Source organism: Bufo gargarizans, chromosome 5 (assembly GCF_014858855.1).
Source record: "Bufo gargarizans isolate SCDJY-AF-19 chromosome 5, ASM1485885v1, whole genome shotgun sequence".
NCBI classification, from domain to species: Eukaryota; Metazoa; Chordata; class Amphibia; order Anura; family Bufonidae; genus Bufo; species Bufo gargarizans.
The window spans coordinates 411,125,856-411,140,620 of record NC_058084.1 but is presented as its reverse complement, the minus strand read 5'-3'; positions in this window follow the sequence as shown (position 1 = coordinate 411,140,620).

Sequence of the window (14,765 nt, the reverse complement as noted above, 5' to 3'; positions counted from 1 at the left end):
AACCTCAAACAAAACCTTCATCGGGCCTATGAGTTGGCCACCCAAGCTGCAGCAAAAATGGAAGAACGGAACAAAAGAAGGTATGATTCTAAGGTGAGATATCGGGAGATTCAAGCAGGGGATAAAGTTCTTCTCCGGAATCTAGGTGTGCCTGGAAAACACAAACTGGCTGACAGATGGAAAGATACCCTGTTTGAGGTTGTGTCCAAACTGGAAGGACTGCCAGTGTACAACATTAGGGGCCCGGAGGGCCGAATAAAGGCTTGGCATAGAAACCATCTGCTTCCAGTTGTGTATGCTGATGAAGAGGAAGAGAGTAGTGAAGAACTGGAGGAAAACCCAGCAGAGAGTCCTGGAAATGGGGCAGAGGAGACCCCGGGAACTCCCAGTGCAGAGGATCAGTGGTGGTCATCACCCGCAGAAGAAACACAGCAATTGCCTCCTTTAACTCCTGTGGTTTCACAAAGTCCCGGAACCTCTCCTGGGTCACAAAGTTCTCCAAGGTTGAATCCAGAAAGTCCATGTTTTGTGCCTGGAACTTCCCTTAGAGACTCTACTTCGAGGGCAGGAGTCGAAGTTCCACAGTTGATGTCCCAAGATCCTCTCCCACAGCGAGAACTGAGACACAGCACCAGAGTGCGGCAACCCCCTAGGGCCCTAGTTTATGATAATATAGGAGAGCCCAGTTATGCCCCGCTGACACAAGCAGCATCTAAAATGGCCACTTTTCTACATGCACTAGCTGAAGTGGTAAATGTTAGTGACTCTTTACCCTAGATAACTAGCTAGCTAGGAAGTTACTGTGCTAACTGTACTGTATGTATGCTAAACCTTTTTCTGTTGAATTTTTGTTAAGCCCCCTGGCTAGGACTTGCCAGTGGAAGGCAAGTATTTTCAAGGGGGAGCATGTAACCCTGTGAAGTCACACAGGCTGCATTATCTGAAATGCCCAGTAGATGGCAGATGGACTCAGTATGCTGTTAATAAAATATTGAGCATTGGTCACATGATTGTGACATCATCACAGGTCCTGGAAGATTTCTAGAAGTTACCACATGCTCAGACAGAGAAAGGACATGTGTCGAGTTGTGAGAGACTGCAGCACAGAGATAGAACCTTGCTGAGAGAACTTGCTTCACCCAAGATCACACCTGCTGAGAGAGGGACCTGCTGGCAAAGACAAGCACTGAGTCCAGACGTCTGGTGAATCCAGTGAGAGGAGACTGCTGCTGACTGACCTGGTTAATCGTGTTGTGAGGGTAAGCCAAACCTCTCCCTGTATCACCACAGGGCACCTGTCTCCTCACTCACAGTAAAGGACTCTGAGGTCCAGTGACGGACATTACACAGCTCAGGCTGCTTCAGTGACCCTGCGGAGCAGGACTTATAAGGGCCCCAACTCTCCTATGTGCACCAACGGCCACTAGGGCGAAGATAAGGGGGTGGGATGCAGGTGTGCTGGTGGGTGGGTGAGGAAAATCCACATTGCATTGTTATCTGTGTTACTCTATTGTATTTTCCTATGTATGTTGGTTCATTTGTACTTACTATATAAAGTTAATTCCAGTTAGGCTGTGTCAGTCTCATTGCACTAAGTATGTTCCCAGTGGGACCCCACATCCCTACCCCGGATGCTCCACTGGGTGGAGGCACTGCCGCAGACATGTACCCCAGCTCCCAGATAGCGGAGGCTCAGGATCCGCCTGTCAGGCATAGTGAGTTAACTAGGTTTAGGGACCCCAAAGACACTAGGGGGCGCCCTCAAACCCCCGTTACACAAAATTTTGTTAAAAGCCACAAACAACATATTAAGGCCTGCCTTGATTATTTTAGACTGCTGGGAGTAGGGCTGGGACAAGGAATTTTGGTGCCCTACGCAGATGAGGAAAATGCCCCCTCCTTAAAATAGCCAACAGGGAAAACAAGTACTCCCCAGCTACACAATACACAGATCAACTGCTGCAAAACATCACAGACAGCTCAGCTAACTCTATAATACACATAATACAAATTCATACCTTAGCTACCGCAGAACCTCATAATACACACCCCTGCTGCCACAGAACCTCTTAATACACACCTCAGCTTCTGCAGAACCTCATAATACACACCCCTGCTGCCACAGAACCTCAAAATACAGACCTCAGTTCAGGGGCAGACACAGACAGCAGAGGGACCCTATGCAAACAATGTGCCTGCCCCCTTCCCCCACCCCCACACCACCAAGCCAAATTCTCAACATAACCTATTCCGTCCTAACATTACTTATGGCAATACAAAACATACAGGGTAAGGCAAATTTCACACCTGCAGCACTACGCTCCGGCCACCTGATCTGGAAGAGAATGCATGGAATTGGCCAACTGACACAAACTCAGGCATGCAGCGGTTTATGACCCGCTGATTCTCTGCATTTTTGCCAGATTGTGGCCGGATCTCTGCCAGACCCCATTAAAGATAATGGGGCCGGCGGGCATTCTGTCTGCATCCAGCAGTGCCGGAGCATTCAGGCAGGCTGTTCTCTGCTGGAAGAGCCTGCCAGAATCTTTAAGGCCTCTTGCTCACAAACATTAATTTTTTTCAGTTTCCGTTCCGTTTTTTGCGTTCCGTATACGGGACCATTCATTTCAATAGATCCGCAAAAAAACGGAAGGTACTCCATATACCTTCCATTTCTGTATTTCTGTTTTTCCGTTCCATTCAAAGATAGAACATGTCCTATTATTGTCCGCATAATGGACAAGGAAAGTACTGTTCTATCAGGGGTCGTCTGTTCCGTTCCGCAAAAAACAGAATGCACACGGACGTCATCCGTATTTTTTGCAGATCCGTTTTTTGAGGACCGCAAAATACTGAAAAAGCCATACGGTCACGTGCAAGAGGCCTAACTCAGATGTAAAGGTAGCCTAATACAGTATATTGCATTGTAATACCCCCTACAGTAATAATGTCCCCACTGTGTCCCAGAATTAATAATGCTCAGTGGCGTCTCTAGCTTTCAAATTTTGGGGGGCACACTGGGGACCAGGACAAAAGTAGGGGGGGCAGCTATAACAACGATATATTTACACAAGTATGCTTAGAAATGCTGTGATACTTTACCCAATACCTAAAACTGCAACAGGGAAAAGTCCTGCTGTCTGTGGTTTAAAAAAAATAAATAATAATCACTCAGATTTCAACATTTCCTAGTTGCCTGTGGATGACACTGTTATAGGGAGGGGGATCTGTGGATGACACTGCTATGGGGGGGATCTTTGGATGACACTGCTATGGAGCGGGATCTGTGGATGACACTGTTATGGAGGGTGATCTGTGGATGACACTGCTATGGGGGGGATTCTGTTGATGACACTGTTAGGCCTAGTTCACACGATCGTTTTTTATTGTGAGTGTACGGGCCATTTTTTTGTGTTCCGTATATGGTCCGAATACGGAACCATTCATTTCAATGGTTCCGCATTAAAAAACGGAATGTGTTCCGTTTCCGTTTTTCCGTTCCGTTGAAAGATAGAATATGTCCTATTATTGCCCGCAAATCACGTTCCGTGGCTCCATTCAAGTCAATGAGTCCGCAAAAAAACCAAAACACATACGGAAATGCATCCGTATGTCTTCCGTATCCGTTCAGTTTTTGTGGAACCATCTATTGAAAATGTTATGCCCAGCCCAATTTTTTCTATGTAATTACTGTATACTGTATATGGCATACAGAAAAATGAAACGGAAAAACAGAAAGGAAACGGAAACACAACGGAAACAAAAAACGGAACAACGGATCTGTGAAAAATGGACCGCAAAAAACTATAAAAGCCATACGTTCGTGTGAACTAGGCCTTATAAAAAAATACCCCCTCTTAGTGCCAATGTCCCAATAGTACCTTCATAATGTGTGCCAATGCCCCCTACTGTGTGCCCAAAAAAGTGCCCCAGTTGAGCCAAGGACCCCATAGTGCCCTATAATTTGTGCCAGTATAAAATAGCCCTATATCATGTGCCTCCCCTTGTCCCCATGGTGCCTGACAATGTGCCAGCATAAAATGCCCCATAATGTGTGCCAGTATATAAAAGAGGGTCACTAGTTGATGCCCCCATAGTGCTCCCCCTTCTCCAAAGTGCCCCCATGTGTGTTAGCATATAAGATAGGGCCCCGATAGTGCTCCTCCCCCTCCATAGTGCGCCCAATGTCTTCCAATATATAAGATAGAGCCTCAGAAGATTCCCCCATAGTGCTCCTCTCCCCCCTTCTCCATAGTGCCCCCCTTTGTGGCAGTTTATAAGATAGGGTCCCCATAGTGCTCCTCCCCCTCCATAGTGCCCCCCATGTGTGCCAGTAACTAAGATAGGGCCCTCCATAGTGCTCCTCCCCCTCCATAGTGCCCCCATGTGTGTCAGGTCAGTATTTAAAATAGGTGTCACGGAAGGTGTACAGGAAACAAGACAATGCAAAATGAATATATGACTCACTGGATCCAAAACTAAGGAACAAAAGGGAGACCCCTGCATAAGACCTGGCACTCTCCCTGACTGCTAAGCCTATGCGAACACCCCAATGGTGGATGATCGCATATCCTCGTACCTCGACTATATAACACCTGAACACCCTACAATAGTGAGGGGACACGACCACCGGCTCCCTACACTAGACACGGAGGGAGTCAGGGTCACCTGGGATCCAGCAAACAGAAAATCACAAATGAATGTACAGCACTTATCTTGTAGAAGACTGGGAAATAGGATCAGCATGCACACACACTCCAGGAAGTTGTATAAACCGCACACTAATGCAATATGAGGAGGAATTTAAAGGGATGGAATCAGTCCAACTACATGACAGCTGAGAGAAGCTAACGAGATGAGGAACTGAAAACCAAAACAAAGAAAACTCAAGGAGGAGGTTCTGAAAGGCTTCTGTCAGAGCTTCTCAGCTGTCTGGTTGTGACAGTACCCCTCCCTCTACGAGTGGACTCCGGACACTCAGAGCCCACCTTCTCAGGATGGGACCTATGGAAAGCCCTGATGAGACGAGTGGCCTTAATGTTCGTCACTGGGACCCACATCCTCTCCTCAGGACCATAACCCTCCCAATGAACGAGGTACTGGAGAGAACCGCGGACAAGACGAGAATCCACAATCCTAGAGACCTGAAATTCAAGATTCCCATCAACCATAATCGGAGGCAAAGGCGAGGGTACAATGGGTTGAACATAAGGTTTCAATAAGGACTTATGAAAAACATTATGGATCTTCCAAGTCTGAGGAAGATCAAGATGGTAGGCAACAGGATTGATGACAGACAGGATTTTGTAAGGCCCAATAAACCTAGGACCCAACTTCCAGGAGGGAACCTTCAATTTGATATTCTTGGTAGACAACCACACCAGATCACCAACATTCAGGTCCGGACCAGGCACACGTCTCTTATCTGCCACACGCTTATATCTCTCACTCATGCTCTTTAGATTATCCTGAATCTTTTGCCAAATAGATGACAAAGACGAGGAGAATCTGTCCTCATCAGGTAAACCAGAAGACCCCTCTTCCGAGAAAGTCCCAAACTGCGGATGAAACCCATATGCACCAAAAAATGGTGACTTATCAGAGGACTCCTGACGACGGTTATTTAAAGCAAACTCAGCAAGGGACAAAAAAGAACACCAATCCTCCTGATTCTCCGCCACAAAACAGCGCAGATATGTCTCCAGATTCTGATTGACGCGCTCTGTCTGGCCATTCGACTGCGGGTGGAAAGCAGAAGAGAATGACAACCGAACCCCCAAGCGAGAACAGAAAGCCTTCCAGAATCTGGAAACAAACTGCGTGCCCCTATCAGAGACTATGTCTGAAGGAATACCATGCAATTTGACAATGTGATCAATAAATGCCTGCGCCAGCGTCTTAGCATTGGGCAAACCAGGAAAAGGGATGAAATGCACCATTTTGCTAAAACGGTCCACCACCACCAGAATCACAGTCTTCCCCGAGGAACGTGGCAGGTCCGTTATGAAGTCCATGGAAAGATGTGTCCAAGGACGGGAAGGAATGGGTAAGGGAAGGAGAGGACCTGATGGCCGTGAATGAGGGACTTTGGCACGAGCGCAAGTCTCGCAGGCTGCCACAAAACCCTCAACCAACTTACGAAGCGCAGGACACCAGAATCTCCAAGCGATGAGATCCACTGTGGCTCTTGCCCCTGGGTGCCCAGCAAGGACCGTATCGTGGTGTTCCTTAAAAATCTTGTGTCTTAAAGCGAGAGGCACAAACAACCTCCCAGGAGGACAAAGATCAGGAGCCTCTGACTGGGCTGCCTGCACCTCTGCCTCCAATTCAGGAAAAAGAGCAGAGACCACCACACCTTCAGCCAAAATGGGACCCGGGTCTTCAAAATTCCCACTGATGGACAAAATAGGACTCCTTTACCTTAGTGTCCCTGTAAATGATCTCGGTAGTAAGCTTGGATTAAGTCTGTACTGGTACCATGAGTGTGAAAGAGAATGACAAACATGTGCCTTGTTCAAATTCACTCTGTTTAATTGCAGGGGAGAAACAGTTGATATAGGAGGGGTTGAACTTTCTTTACATCCAATCATATGTTAGCATTTGTTTAACCTATAGCATGAACACACATGAGCTCTGCATTAACATAATAGATGACTCATAGTAACAACATTTGACCAATCAGGTATGGACACATAGGCTACCATGCATCAGAGCTATGATGACCCTATATGGTGAAACTGTTCAAACTTTAGGAATGTTTGGGTCACTTGAAACCGCTCAGGAAGTTTCTCACATTTCAAAAAGGAAAAGGAGATCTTGAAACAGATGTACTGGTCAGATATAATCCATAATACACGTTTGCTTAGAAAGACAAATGGAGTTACCTATATCCCATCAATCCCCTCTTTAGAACCTATATATTTCTTATACTATATGGTTCTTTCTCGGTTCTCCCTTGGTTTGCTTATAAACCTTTAGATATTTCATATACCCTTCAGGAGTATAATCCTCAGGCTTTGTTGAGGTTGTGTTTACCTCTTCTACCTCTACCGGAGTATAGAGGAATGTTGAGTGTACCCCTCTTTCGGCCACATTTTTACATACAGCAAAAAGGGAGGGCACACATTGTAGACAACAGCAGAGACACACTATTGCAGCGATCACGAGTACCACTCCTAAAACATACCTTATTTGACCAAAGTCAGGTATCCAGCCAAAAAGCCAGTCCCACCAACCTTGGTCAACATCTTGTTTTATATGTTTTATCATCTCTTCTAATTGGCCTATTTTATCTTTTATTCCACGGGAGTGATCTAATAAATTAAAACAACACATCCCTGTGAATGCCGAGCATCCTATACCATGTTGAAGCAATAAATAGTCACTAGTTGCCCTATTCTGCAAGATAGCTTTTTTATGATTGTATATCCAACAGTATATCTTGCAGAATTGCACCAGTGACATTTTTCTGTTTTACCATAGAACAAACTAGTTTTGATATTGTCCTGTGGTTATATATGGCCAACCCTGGTACCCATATATTCTGCTCTAGAGAGGAGATTCACAATTTTCCGGTAGCTGTAGGGAAGTGTCTCTCGTGTTTCGTGTCTGCATTGCTGGGAATAGTGGTAAAATTGCTAATGTCAACCTAGCTATTGTACAGGGTCCCTCTGTAATATTGGCTGGTATGTACTAGTAACTAGAATTTCCACAGGCCAATACCCATCCTGTTGGTAGAGGTACATGTTTATCTAGGGATGGTACTGTTTTGGTAATATTACATTGCATATTTTTCCCTGATACTATCTTTTTACAACTACCTAGATCTCTTGTTCTGCATTTTTGCTTGTATGCAGGGAGGCAATAATGTCTCATCACAGGTGAAATTATAACATATTTCTGCCGCTGTAACAAGACCTGTAATTATTTCTATCATATTACTTTGCAGAGTCTCATACGTATGACAGTTATAGCACGCATGATAAGGATTTACATATCCATATCTAACATTGTGACCCTCCAAGTCTGTGTCATTCCATTGGGAACGTAGGAGCCCCGTCCATACATCTACTGGGGTGGGGACTGCTACCAGACATGTCTCCAAAATGTTAGATGCAGATAAAGTGGTTCGGAGACAAAAATCAGTTAAGTTCAGAGTTTTGGCCAGGTACAGCCATACAGTCATGTGAAAAAATTAGGACACCCTTTGAAAGCATGTGGTTTTTTGTAACATTTTTAATAAAAGGTTATTTCATCTCCGTTTCAACAATACAGAGAGATTAAAGTAATCCGACTAAACAAAGAAAACTGAAGAAAAGTCTTTTCAAGATCTTCTGTAAATGTCATTCTACAAAAATGCCTATTCTAACTGAGGAAAAAGATAGGACACCCTTGCCCCTAATAGCGAGTGTTACCTCCTTTGGCTGAAATAACTGCAGTGAGACGGTTCTTGTAGCCATCTACCAGTCTTCGACATCGGTCTGAGGAAATTTTACCCCACTCCTCAATGCAGAACTTTTTCAGCTGTGAGATGTTTGAGGGGTTTCTTGCACGTACAGCCCTTTTCAAGTCACCCCACAGCATCTCAATGGGATTCAAATCTGGACTTTGACTTGGCCATTCCAGGACTCTCCATTTCTTCTTTTTCAGCCAATCTTTGGTTGATTTACTAGTATGTTTTGGGTCATTGTCATGTTGCATGGTCCAGTTCCGCTTCAGCTTTAATTTTCTAACTGATGGTCTCACATGTTCTTCAAGCACCTTCTGATACACAGTAGAATTCATCGTGGATTCTATGATGGTGAGCTGACCAGGTCCTGCTGCAGCAAAGCAGCCCCAAACCATGACACTTCCACCTCCATGCTTCACAGTTGGTATGAGGTTCTTTTCTTGGAATGCTGTGTTTGGTTTACGCCAAACATGTCCTCTGCTGTTGTGTCCAAATAATTCAATTTTGGACTCATCTGTCCAAAGAACATTATTCCAGAAGTCCTGGTCTTTGTCAACTTTATCTCAGGCAAATGTCAGTATGGCCTCGATGTTTCTCTTGGAAAGCAAAGGTTTCCTCCTTGCACACCTCCCATGCAAGTTAAACTTGTACAGTCTCTTTCTGATTGTAGAGGCATGTACTTCTACATCAACAGTAGCCAGAGCCTGCTGTAGTTCTCGAGATGACACTTTAGGGTTTTTGGAGACCTCTTTTAGCATCTTGCGGTCTGCTCTTGGGGTGAACTTGCTGGGGCGACCAGTCCTGGGCATGTTGGCAGTTGTTTTGAAAGCCCTCCACTTGTAGACTATCTTCCGGACAGTGGAATGGCTGATTTCAAAATCTTTTGAGATCTTTTTAAATCCCTTCCCAGACTCATAGGCTGCTACAATCTTTTTTCTGAAGTCCTCTGACAGCTCTTTTGCTCTCACCATGGTGCTCACTCTCACTTCAACAGTCAGGAGCACACCAAACTAAATGTCTGAGGTTTAAATAGGGCAAGCCTCATTCAACATGCAGAGTAACGATCTACTAATTATGTGCACCTGGTGTGATATACCTGTGTGAGATCTGAGCCAATTTAAGAGGGAATACATGTGAGGGTGTCCTATCTTTTTCCTCAGTTAGAATAGGCATTTTTGTAGAATGACATTTACAGAAGATCTTGAAAAGACTTTTCTTCAGTTTTCTTTGTTTAGTTGGATTACTTTAATCTCTCTGTATTGTTGAAACGGAGATGAAATAACCTTTTATTAAAAATGTTACAAAAAACCACATGCTTTCAAAGGGTGTCCTAATTTTTTCACATGACTGTAAGTTCTCCTTTATCTTCCACAGATTGTCTTCCCCTCTGCATTCAATTTTCAGGTATGTCCGTCTGTTCCACAGTCGTGGGACAGTAAGTAGGAGACACAAAATCGCAAGTATTAAGGCACTGTTTCTCAGCCATCTCGAGGAATTCCCTGACTGCGTCATCCTGTTGGGGGTCAAGGCTGTCTGACTCCGTTAGCACCCCTTCTGTATCTTCTTCGAGGTCAAGGCTGTCTGCCTCCGTTAGTACCTCTGGGCCTTGTTGGAGGTCAGGGCTGTCTGCCCCCGTTAGTACCTCTCTTTTCTTCACCAACTTAATCCTTGTGGCGTGGATCCACGTGGGCGACTGTTCAGTGAGGACTGCTGTTCTGGTGATTGCGACTACCTCGGTGGGTAGTCCGTAGGTGAAGCTTCCTGGTTCCTTTCCCTTCTTTAAGATCTTGATCATCACCTGGTCGCCTACCCGGAATGGATGGGTTGGTTCCTGTGAAATAGAAGGAGACTTACAAGCAACTGTTTCTTCAGTTTTACTGAGGACCTTGATCAGATTAGTAACATACTCCTCTCTGATCAGTTCCAAGTCCCCTTCCTGCACTACCAGGGGGCATCTTGCCCATGGTGTGGGGAAAGGCCTACCCATGAGTATCTCAATGCTATTTATGTCCTACTCCGTGGAAATGGGCTATTAAGATGGAAGCACTGTGTTGGGGAATGCATAGCTTCCCCTCTTTACAGAATAATCCTGTTTTAGGATTTTTCTGCAATACTGGATAACACCAGTCTTACTGTTCTTGTTCAGTGGCATACCACTGAAGATCAGTAAGCATTTGCAACATCTCAGGGGTTGGAGGTGCCAGACATGGCATCTCCCAATGGTTACACAAACCTGTGAGGTTGCATTTGGCCACTCGTTTCGCCACCTCATCTGCGAGCTTTACCCCGTGAGACATGATCCTTACCATCTGCTGCCGTGACTCCTCTCCTCTGCCAAATCATACCATGGTCTCACACTACCCCATCTGTGTACCTACTATCAGTATGTAAAATACATGCCCTAGTGAGTGTAAGGAGCTCAGCTGCCTGCTGTATTGAGTGTGGATGCCCTTGAGTAGACCTACAACATCATGAGTGGTGTGCTAAATGGCGTAATGTCACATTGTGAAAGAAGCTGTCAATTCCACCATCATAGCACAGGCTGCAAGAGAACACAGACATGCCGGCATCCCTTAAACAGGGGTGGGCATTACCTTTGAGAAAAAATGCACAAGGATGCAACTTGCCTCCGTTTTCTTGTGTCAGTACACCCGCCATGGTTTTACAATTTTGGCGTGCAAACATGTGGAAGGGCATATTATAGTCAGGGAGGCCCCAGCCCTGGACTCGACATGAGTGAACATTTCAAATAATCAAATGCATTGTACATTTTCAAAAGACCATTAATCAAATCTGGATTTTCATCCAGAGTGGCTTGCCTCAAAACATTGTCATAGTAGGAGCAATCAGGAATCCATTGTCTACAGTAGTTTATCATACCAAGGAAAGACAACATTTCTTTCTTGGTGTGCGGGGTGACCAAACCCGCAATAGACTGGACTCTTTCTGCGCTGATTCTCCTTTCACCTTCTGTGAGGACAAAGCCTAAGTATTCAACCTGCATTTTACACCATTGCATTTTCCTAAGTGTCACTTTGTGACCACATCCTGACAACCATTATAACAGTGATAAACCATCCTGAATGCTGGCCTCCGCTGACATGCTACACAGTAACAAATCATCAACATATTGCAGCAGCACAGAACCTTGGGGGGGGGGGGTAACATGGTTCTAACATTGCTAGGAGGACCAGGCTGTACACTACAGGTGAATCAGCATATCCCTGAGGCTTTCTGCACCAGGTCAGTTGACGTCTGTCAAAGGAAAAAACAAAAAGTAGTCTGGTTATCTTATCAACTGGGATAGAAAAGAAAGCATTTTTCAGATCTATCACACTGAACCAAACAGCGTCTGCTGGAATGGCAGATGATAATTGAGTGACATCAGGTACAACAGAGGCTATAGGCACAATGATGTTGTTGATGGCCCTTAAATCCTGTACAAAGCGGGTAGTACCATCTGCCTTTGTCACTGGATTCACGGGCGTGCTGTAGGGAGAAATCACCTCTTCCAGGATTCTCTTTTGTAGGAATTCTTCTATCATTGGCCTAAGTCCATCAAGTTTCTCTTTAGACAGCGGGTATTGTTTCTGATATACTGAGATGACACCTGGTTTCACAGTAGCTGTGTAAAGTGTGCAATCTATGAATCCTGTGTCATATTCATTTGATGACCATAATGCAGGATTAATGTTATTAAGTTTTGGGTGGTCCTGTATGTTTGCAAGAATCAGTGGCCCCGGTGTAGAGATTGGAATGAGACCTGAGTGTACTCTTATGCCCTGATTCTTTGCTGATACCTGCAAGTCAAGCTTAATGTACAAATCTCTCCCTAACAGACTGACTGGGCAATCTAGTATAATAGCTAAATACATGATCTGTGATGTATTCCCTGTCCATGGTCTCGAGTGGTAGTGAGTCAGTTTTGAAAGGTTTTGTCAAAACCCCATTATTTCACATAGAAGGCTCAGATTCTCTTTCCTCCCACTTTTAGGCATCTTAAGCCCACCCCTTTTAGTCGGACGCTGTGATCCTCCTTCTATCCGTCATTAGTATGCCAGCTGCCCATAAGAACAGAGCTCTGATGTTAGGCACAACACTTAACATGTAACATGTAACATGTAACTGCAAACATTGAAACAAACAGATCGGACAATACAGACATGAACACACAAAGGGCCCATAAAAACTTTTCATTGACTTCAATAAATAAAAATATACAGCTTGATCAAGGCTGTTGGCACCAATAAAAAACCTAAAACTTCCAAGAAAAATAAAATAAAATTCTCAATGCGCATATTATTCACATTTTCATGTACTCATTTTCACAAGCAGCTCATAACCACGCCCTTACACATAAAAACTGAATTGCACACACAGCTCTGCTAAACATCTCAGTCTTCGTACATTTTTCAACTTCACTTACAATTCAAAGCCACACTCATTCATATTCCACTGAATCAATATCTTTCAATCCTAGTCACACAATTTCTTTGTTACATTCCAAAACTTGTAACACAGACAAACACAGCTTTCCTGGAAACAGATATCCACACCACACCCAGAATTGCTAATGGTTTGTCACTAGTGAACTACTTTTTTCCAATATCTTCTGTTCTTCACTCTGTGATTAATCAACTCTTATAAGAAGACAATATACATGTTATACAGTACAGTAATTTTGTTAAAATCCAAATTATCTTATGCCATGTGGTTTTAGTTTAGTGTTGCACACATCGTCACTTACTCTATATAATCCCCCTCCCCCCTGTCCTTTGCCTTGCGTCTCTTATCTCAAGAATGTTTCTTTAAGGCAGGAGAAGTAAATCCGTCCATCACAGAACGTTCTACTTAAATATTATCTGAATAGGGACCTAGAATGGGTGCAACCTTAGATTGATAGGATTGGACATGGGCACTTTCTTAATCAGTGGATTTGCAAACATAATTGGATCTAATTCAATGCTGAAGTCCTGTCTGTAAGATCTAAAGATAACACAGGTTAGTATCTTCACAGTCTGCAGATGCATTACCAATTACCAGCCTCCCCCCCCCCCCCCAACCCCCATATGAAATTCCTGAGCACAGGAGGGGGATGTGAGATGGGAGGGAGTTCTCTCTGAGAGCACATTTCCAGAGAGAACTGGAAAAGTTCTTGTGGCACTACAAGTGAAATAATTACTTTTGAATGTTACAGCAGATATGGTGGGGGAAAGGATGCCACATGGCAACTTCTTTGTTCTCTGTAGGATTCAAAATCCTCCATCTTCTAATAAGAAATGCTACTCATTTCTCCAACCCTCAATTTCTCCCAGTCACTGCCATGTAAATATTTATAGTTCAAAGAATAAGTGAGACAATCGCTGTCAGGACTGGCTGTACTGCACTGAAATAGCGCCGACAAGACCTGTCAACTGATCAGCTGATTCGTATCTTAATGTCTCTCTATACTCTTTGGACCCCTATCGACTATTGTTGTTTCGGATCGCCACTTGCATTCATATTTTCCAGGTCAGCAGATCACAGATCCTAGCCGAAAAAAATGGGGCGTATAACGATTCTTCACAACACAAACAGTTTTACACATTAACAGTAATTAACCCAAAATACATTATTTCGACAATAACAGTGGGATATGACCGTACACTTACCACCCGGTCAGTATCTCACACAAACAGATAATCTTATCACTTCTAAAAATACTTATACTATATATATATAAGAGTTAATCCAAGCTTGCAATCTTCTGTTCCCTGAACAGTATTTCTTGTCATGATATGGACTCCCGGAGTCTCTTACTATCAGCTTTAGCTCCGTGAGCTATTATATTTCTTCATAGTGCACTTTTTTTTTTTCATGATATGGACGCCTCTTACAATCAGCTTTGCCTGTGTCCCAGACACAGCAATCTACCGAAATCAACAAATAGATGGTTCAACTTACTTGGATGAGATTTTGGTCAGTGCCCCCAGGTCCAAGGAGGACAAAAATTGATGTCTTTCACTGTGGACCTGAGGATGAACCTCCCAATCCCAGAACACGAGCCCCCAGCTGATGGACAAAATAGGACTCCTTTACCTTAGTGTCCCTGTAAATGATCTCGGTAGTAAGCTTGAATTAAGTCTGTACTGGTACCAGGAGTGTGAAAGAGAATGAAAAACATGTGCCTTGTTCAAATTCACTCTGTTTAATTGCAGGGGAGCAACAGTTGATAGAGGAGGGGTTGAACTTTCTTTACATCCAATCATATGTTAGCATTTGTTTAACCTATAGCATGAACACACATGAGCTCTGCATTAACATAATAGATGACTCA